We start from the raw sequence: 8,800 nt of genomic DNA, 5'->3' as shown, positions 1-8,800 counted from the left end.
TCTGGTCAAATTAAAATAAATAAATAAACTTAAATTTAAAAATATTTCTTAGAAAAATTTAAAAATTCAGTACTATTGGGCCAGTAGGGGGCATGGTAGTTAAGGCTGCTGGAACCCACGTAGCCAATTGTGTGGTTCGAGTACCAGACCACGTGTGTGCGCATGCCAAAAATTCCAAAAGGAAAAGAGATAGAGGAGAAGAGATTGTGGCATGACCATCCCTCATGGGAAGGGTGGGGGTAGTTCCTCATTTTCCCTTTCTCTTTCTCTCTTTTTCTCCTTATGTCTCTCTGTGGTAAATGCATGCGCCCTCTGGCAAATTAAAAAAAAAAAAAGATTCAATACCATTTACAAAGTGAACCTCATGGCTGTACCTGCAGCTCCCACCTCTAGTCTTTGCATTTGCTGTTTCCTATACCTATAAACCTTTTCTCCAATGTCCACATGACTCACTCCTTCACATCCTTCAGCTCTTCTCTCAGTAAGTTATCTTTGGGACTATCCCGTGGCCTACTAGTTAGTTAACTAGATCCTACATGGCTGACATGGTTGTAGTCCTGGACCCAGAGGCTTGGAAAACTTGCCAGGTGTAGGTATGTGTGTGCCCAAAATCCAGAAAGGAGAGAGATACTGAGGAGATGGGATTGTGGCATGACCATTTGCCATGCAGGGTGTTCACTCAACTGCCCCGCCCCTCCCCAGTGAACATTCATGCCCTTCAGAAAATTAAAAAAACAAAACAAAACAACAAAAAAAAAACTTCGTGAGACCAGCGGATGGCATAATGGCTATGTTGCTGGACTCCCATGTAGTCAGCCGCGATCTGAGCCCTGAACCCAGTGGCTTGAACTCACACCGGCTGTGTGTGTGCGTGCGTGCCCAAGATCCCGAGAGGAGAATGAAATGGAGGAGAAGGGGTTGCAGTGTGGCAATACCCCCTGGGAAGTGATTTCTCGCTTTCTGTCTCTCTATCTCTCTCACACGCCCTATAGCAAAAACCTCTCTCTCTCTCTCACACACACACAAACACACACACACAAATGAACAAACAAAAAAACCCTTCTCCGTGAGGGCTACCTTCTTCCTTTTTTTTAAAGGGGTTTCTTTTGTGTTTTTGTTTTGTTTTGCTTTGCTTTGCTTTGTTTTTTTTTTAACCACAGGGAAGAGAGAGACAGATAGTGAGGGAAAATGAGAAATCACCCTCCAGGGAGCATGGCCACACCACAATCTCTTCTTGTCCATTTTCCTTCTGAGACCCTAGGCATGCACACACATGTGTCTGGAATGATTTTGGAGCCACTGGATCTGGAACTCAACCCTCAGCCAATCATGTGGGAGTCCAGCGATGTAACCACTACACCATCTGCTGGCCCCATGAGGGCTACCTTCTTTGACCTCCCTATCTAGAATCACCACTCTCAATACTCTGTCTCCATTTCTTTTCTTCTCCTTTTATTTATTTATCTTGTATATGAGATGTGCTTCCCACTGGAATATGAGACAAGGATTTTTGTTTGTTTTGCTTATTTCTCTATTTCCTGATCCATGAACATCCTGGCACATAGAAATGTCCAACAAATCTTTATTTATGGGCCAGCAGAGGCATGAAGGTTGAGGAGTTGGATCACATGGCCAATTGTGCGGTTTGAGTCCCAGACCTGGTATAGCTTGAAAATCGTGTTGGGGGACCAGCAGTTAGCGTAATGGCTATGTCGCTGGACTCCCATGTAGTCGACCGCGGTTCGCGTCCTGGACCCGGTGGCTTAAAACTCACGTTGGGCGCGTGTGCGTGCGTGCCCAAGATCCCGAGAGGAGAACGGAGGAGAAGGGATTGCAGCGTGGCCATCCCCCCTGGGAGGTAATTTCTTGCTTTCTGTCTCTCTGTCTCTCTTTCTGTCTGTCTGGTGAGCGCACGCATCCTATAGCAAAAACCTCTCAAAAAAAAAAAAAAGAAAAGAAAAGAAAGAAAGAAAGAAAGAAAGAAAGAAAATCGTACTGGGTGTGTGTGCATGTGTGCTCAAAATCCCGAGGAGACTAGAGAATGGATTGCAGTGTGGCCATCCTCCCCGAAGGGTAATTTCTCACTTTCCCTCTCTCTTTGTCAGTCTTTGTCAAGCACACGTACCCTATAGCAAAACAAAAAAGAAAAATATGTGTTTAGAACAACTTTATTAAGTTATAATTCATTTACACCAAATGTATAATTCAGTGGCTTTTGGTATACTATGAACTATCACCACTATCTAATTCTAGAACATTATCATTATCGGAAAGGGAAACCCTCTACCCACTAGCCGTCACTCTTCATCCCTGTAAGTCTCCCAGCTCTAGGCAACCATGAACATACTTTCTGTCTTGGGGCTGACAGGTGGGGTGGTGGTTAAGGCACTAAACTCCCACATGGCTGATTGCGGTCGGAGTCCCTGACCTGGTGGCTTGCTTTCTCACTTTCCCTCTCTCTCTGGTCAAATTAAATAATAATAATAATAATAATAATAATAAATGAAATGAAATAAAGTAAAATAGAATAATCCTTTTAAAAAAAGATACTTTGGGACTGGCAGGTGGTATGGTGGTTAAGGGTGCTGGACTCATACATAGCCGACCACGCTTCAAATCCTGGACCTGGTGACTTGCTTTCTCACTTTCCCTCTCTCTCTTTCTCTCTCTCTGTCCCTCTCTGGTCAAATTAAAAATAAATAAATAAAGTTAAATAACAGAATTCCTTTAAAAAATACTTTGTGTCTCTGTAGATTTACGTAAATGGAATTATACCGTATATGATCTTCTGTGACTGGCTTCTTTCAAGGTTCGAGTATGTGCCAATACTTCATTCTTTGCTGCTAAATAATAGTCCTTCATTTATCCATTCATCCAGTGATGGACATTTGGGTGATTCTGCATGAATAAAAGACTTACTTGGCTGAAAATGTTAGTCATGGGGGCTAGCAAATGACGTGGAGGTTAAGGTGGCTGGATCCCACATAGCCATCTCCATGGTTTGAGTCTGGGACCTGGTGATTTGAAAACCACACCAGGATTGTGGCATGAACATCCCCCTTGGGACGTGCTTTCTTATTTCCTTCTTTCTCTCTCTCTGGTGAGCATACATGCCCTATTGCAAAAACTAAAAAAAAAAAAAAAGTTAGTCATGCAGGGCAGGAGGTGGCATGGAGGTTAAAGTAGCTAGATCCCACATGGCTGCTTCATGGTTTGAGTCCCTGGACCAGCAGTTTGAAAAACACATCGGGCATGTGTTCTTTGCCCAAATCCTGAGAGGAGAATGGAGGAGAAGAGATTGTGGTATGGCCATACCCCCTGGTAGATGATTCCTCACTTTCTCTCTCCTTCTCTTTCTCTCTCTGTTTGTCTCTGGTGGGCACATGTGGCGTAATAACCAACTAAAGAAAAAAAAAAGAAAGAAAAAGAAAAGAAAGAGAAAGAAAGGAAAGGTTAGTTAATCTCAGAACATGTAGAGGGTGCTAAGTTTGAGACCTGTTTCCTAAACTGGGTAAGTTTGCTTGAGGCAGGAAATAAACACTTTCCAACTTATCAGGAGAACACAATTGTCAAGGCTAGGTCCAGAGTGCAAGTCACTCCCATTTGGTTCTGCACACCTCCCTGACGCAGTTCTGTTCAGACATCACCTCCTTTGTTAACTCTCCCAAGACGCAGTTGGAGCACCATAATCTGAGGAGCGTGGCACACGACCGCATCGCTATTTCAGAAATAGACACCTGGCCTCCTGTTGATGCCCAGCTTTCTGAAAAAACTCCTCTGGTAACTATCAGGCCTAGTTTGTTGTTTAAATGTTGACTTTCCATTTTGATTTGTGCCTGGAAAACATTAGCTCAACTGGAAATCAAACCCATTTTACTCCTGCCACCAAGTGGCAAGAGGCAGGCATGACGCCAGTTCGAAGGCCCACTGGCTGTCGGATGGATGAGGAAACCCAGGTTTTTTTTTCTGCTCAGACAGTGCTAGGACTCTCGTCCCGCTTCAGAGCATGGTGTGCCCACTTTTACTGAGGGAATTTCCAAGCCCAGAGGTGGGCTTTCTGTGGGCGTGGCTAGAGGTTATCTCAAATACAAGTTCAAATGCTAGACCTAGCTGCTCACGAGAACTGCCTGTGGATATTTAAAAATACAGACACCAGCCTCCTCTTAGCCCAAATGAATCGGAATCCCTTGAGTTGGAACCTAGGACTCTATTTTTTTTTTTTTAGAAAGAGAGACTTTTGCTATATGGTGCGTGTGTTCGCCAGAGAGACAGAGACAGAGACAGAAAGCGAGAAATCACTCTCCAGGGGATGGCCACTCCACAATCACTTCTCCTCCATTCTCTCCTCTTGGGACTTTGGACATGCACATGTGACAGGCATGAGTTTTAAGCCACTGGGTCTGGAACTCGAACCACAGCTGGCTATGTGGCAGTCCAGCCACGTAATCATGACACCATCTGCTGGTCCCTAGAATCTGTTTTTTTTTTTTTTTTTTTTTTTTTAAATCTTGACAGTTTGAAACTACCAGACTGAACTGTTCCTCAAGGACAGCTCCTGAAATATTCCTGGTACAGACTGAATGAATGAATTCAGTGAATGGATGGATCAATACTGTAAAGACCTTTATTAAAAAATTGAGATGATGGGTCCTGGCAGGTGGCATGGTGGTTAGGGCACAGGACTCCCACATGGCCAACTGTAGTTTGAGTCCTAGACCTGATGGCTTGCTTTCTCACTCTCTCTCTCTCTCTGTGTCCCTCTCTGGTCAAATTAAAATAAATAAATAAATAAATAAATAAATAAAACATATATTTTTTAAATTGAGGTGATTAGGCTGGCAGGTGGCATGGTGGTTCAGAAAACTTCCACATGACTGATGGTGGTTTGAGTCCCAGATCTGGCAGCTAGCTTTCTCACTTTCTCTTTTTTTTCTCTCTCTCTCTGTCCCTCTCTGGTCAAATTAAAAAATAATAAATAAAGTTAAATAAAATAATTCTTTTAAAAAATTGAGGTGAAATGTACATAATGGAGTCAGCTGGTGACATGATGGTTGGCGCAGCTGGATCCCACATGGCCAGCTGCATGGTTTGAGTGTCAAACCCAGTGGCTGGGAAAACCATGCTGGGTGTGTGTGCATGTGCCCAAAATCCTGAAAGGAGAATGGAGAAGGGATTGCAGTGTGACCATCCCCCATGGGGGGAGTGATTTCTCACTCCCCCCCCCCACCTCTAAACCCCTGTCTTCCTCTCTGGTGAAAGCACGTGCCCTCTGGCAAACTTTTCTTTTAAAAATTATGTACATAAAATTCACCATTTTAAAGTCAACAGTTTGGTCATTTTTCATCCGTACATTCAGAATATTGTGCAACCACTACCTCTATCTAGTACCAAAACTTTGTCATCACCCCAAAAGGAGACCAATACCCGTTAAGCAATTGCTCTCATCCCTCAGCAACCACTAATCTTTCTCTCTTCAGGGATTTGCTTATTCTGGGCATTTTATGGACTCCTATGTGGCCGACTATTTGGTTTCTTTCATGTAGCATGTTTCCAAGATTCATCCATGCTGTAGCATGTGTCAGTGTTTATTCCTTTTTTTTTTTTGGAGAGGTTTTTGCTATAGGGCGCGTGCGCTCGCCAGACAGACAGAGAGAAACAGAGAGACAGAAAGCGAGAAGTCACCCCCCAGGGGGGATGGCCACGCCACAATCCCTTCTCCTCCATTCTCCTCTTGGGATCTTGGGCACGCATGCACATGCGCCTGGCGTGAGTTTTAAGCCACTGAATCCGGGACGCGAACCGCGGTTGACTACGTGGGAGTCCAGCGACATAGCCATTACGCTAACTGCTGGACCCAGTGTTCATTCCTTTTGATGGTTGAATATTATTCCATTGTATGGATATACCATTCTTGCTTCTGTGTTCATCCAGCTGATGGACACATACAGCAGTTTTGGTATCGACTACTTCAGTACAGTCAGCTGATAAGCATTCGTTACACAGGAAGATCAATCCCTGACTTGTTTTACATAGATCTGATTAACACGTGTCTTACTCATTCTACGCTTCTTTGATCTAGCCTACACATGGCTTTTTCTGTGACATGAAGGAGCATGACTCACCATGCGTGATATTTATGGAAATACGGAGTTCGCCTCAGGCATGCAGCTCCTGAGGGAAACCTTACATCCTCTTTACAGAAAGCCTTAGTTCTTTGAAGCCTTTCCATTTGCCTTAATTTTAGCCTCAAAAACCCTACTCTAGGGCTGGCTCTGGGGCACAAAGGTAGTGGGCTGCCCAAAAGAGCTGGATCCCACATGGTGACCAAGATTCAAATTACTGGCCTGAAACACGCTGGGCACATGTGAGGGCCCCAGATCCAATGGGCTGGAGATGGCAAAGGGGGATAATGCTGTGGCCAGACCCTGTGGACTGTGGAAGGTGCACATGTTCCATCATAAAGGAAAAAAAATGTTTTTAATTAAACAAACCCTACTCCATCCTGGGGGCCCCCCTTGAGAGGGCTAAGCCTTTATTTCTCTGAGGCTTATGTTGCTAGCCAGCATTCACTGGGGGCCACTGCACCTCACTGCCTGCACTGCAGATGGCAGGGGCCCAGGAGGAATGAGTGCAGGGTTCTCCAGGACAGCCTTACAGGACTTGGATCCACAACTGCCACCACTTTCTGGCCTGTGAGGAAGGGGCCCCTGGGAGGAGATGAGAAACTGGTGGAAGCCCCCAAACCCATGACCCTGTTGAATAAGAATGTCTCAGGAACAACTGAGGAAGATGTTATGAGGTCCCTGATCTTTGCGTAGGATAAAGGAAATAGTTACCCTTGTTTCCTCTCGTCTTTAGGATTCCCTTGGGTGGGAGGCCCCTGAAACACAGGACTTTTTGAAATGTAGGTTTGTTATATATGATGAAGCACACAAATCTTTAAAAAGAATAACTTATTATTATTCTTTTTAATTTCACCAAAGAGAGAGGGGAAACATGAGAAAGCAAGCCACCAGGTCCAGGACTCGAACCGCAGTCTACCATGTGGGAGACCAGCACCCTAACCACCATACCACCTGCAAACCACGAAGCACACAAATCTTAAACACGCAGTTAGAGCCATTTAACATACGTAAACCCCATGTGATCCCACCCACTCGGGGGAACATCTCTCTCCTGAAAACCCCTCCAGGTTCCTGTGCAGCTCTCACTCACAGAGAAAGCCACAGTCTGACTTCTGTCATCGAACTGCCTGCAAGTGCACACTCTGTTGAGTCTGACTTCTTTTGCCCGATAGTATGCCTTTGGGTTTTACCGATTTTGTCCCGTACAGCATAATTTGTTTGATTTCATTCTTGCAGAGTCCCCCATAGTGTGTACATTTCACAGTCCACCTACCCAATCTACTGCGGGTGGACATTTTTTGGACCGTTGTGAGTATCATGCCCTGACCATCCTTGTTTCTCGGCGTGCTCACTTCCCCTGGACATACACCTGGATGGGACAGCTGGGTTAAGTCACATGATTTCCGTCCAGCATGCATTTGCTCACTTATTCAACAATACTGATTGGAATTATACCACACACAGGGCCCTGTCCTATGGATAGAGAAGTAACAGCAATAAACCACGCACTCTCCTGAATTTCTGTCCAGCTGCTGAAATGGCAGGTGAGAACTGTAGACCGAGGAGCACCTGTGCACCTGTTTTCTGCCTTGGCCGCCCTGCCTGCCTGCCTGGGCCACCCTGCCTGCCATGCACCTGTAATGATCAGACCGCAGTGTGGTGATGTTAACTAGGTGATGGTGCTTCCTTCAGCGTGTTGCTGTCCTGGACGCCCACTACCCTGCCTAGGGAACTTGGTTGTGATCTTGACCCTTCTCATCCCATGCTCAGGTCTCAGCACAGCACACTGGCTGAGAAGTGGGTGCCTGGGTCACAGGCAGCTAGTTTGCAGACAGCAGAGGACCTACAGAGGCCCCAAAGACAGGGAAGAGGCCATTACATGATCAGTCCTGGGGGCCAGAGTGGAACTGAGCTGGTCAGCAGAACTTGAACAAACGTCTCCAGCGGAAGTGCAGCAGCGATGAGCTGAGCTTGTGGATGAAAAGGAGAAACTGGGCCCGCCCAACAGCACGGAGGTTAATGAGCTTAGGTCCCACATGGCCAACTGCCTGCATGGTGGGAGTTGGCGGCTCGACCCCCACACTGGATGCGTGTATGTGTGTGCCCAGTAGAGAAGAATGGAGGAGAAGGGATTGCAGCATTGCCATTTTCCCTGGGGTGAGGTGATTTCTCACTTTCTGTTTCTCTGTCTCTCTCTCTGGTGAGTACATGAGCCTTATAGCAAAAACAATAAACAAACAAACAAATAGAAAAGAAGTGGCTGGTCTCAGTACCTGCTCCTCCTCAAGACTGCTAGCCCTTTCATCAAGTCCCTGTTCTTTACAACAAAAAGTGGTTAGGGGACCAGCAGGTGGTGTGGTGGTTAAAGCGCTGGACACACCCACGTGGCTGACCATGGTTCGAGTCCCGGACCTGGTAGCTTGCTTTCTCACTTCCTTTCTCTCTCTCTCTCTCTCTCTGGTCAAATTAAAATAATTGAATGAATAAAATTAAATAATTTTTTTTTTTAAAAAAAGAAAAGTGGTTAAAGAGGGACTAGCAGACAGCATAATGGTTACGTCGCTAGACTCCTATATAGTCGACTGCGGTTAGTGTCCCAGACCCTGCGGCTTAAACTCACGTTGGTCATGTGTGTGTGAATGCTCAAAATCCCACGAGGAGAATGCAGGTGCGGA

The sequence above is a fragment of the Tupaia chinensis genome, unplaced genomic scaffold, assembly GCF_000334495.1.
Source record: "Tupaia chinensis unplaced genomic scaffold, TupChi_1.0 Scaffold145208_1, whole genome shotgun sequence".
NCBI lineage: Eukaryota > Metazoa > Chordata > Mammalia > Scandentia > Tupaiidae > Tupaia > Tupaia belangeri.
This window is presented reverse-complemented; position numbering follows the sequence as displayed.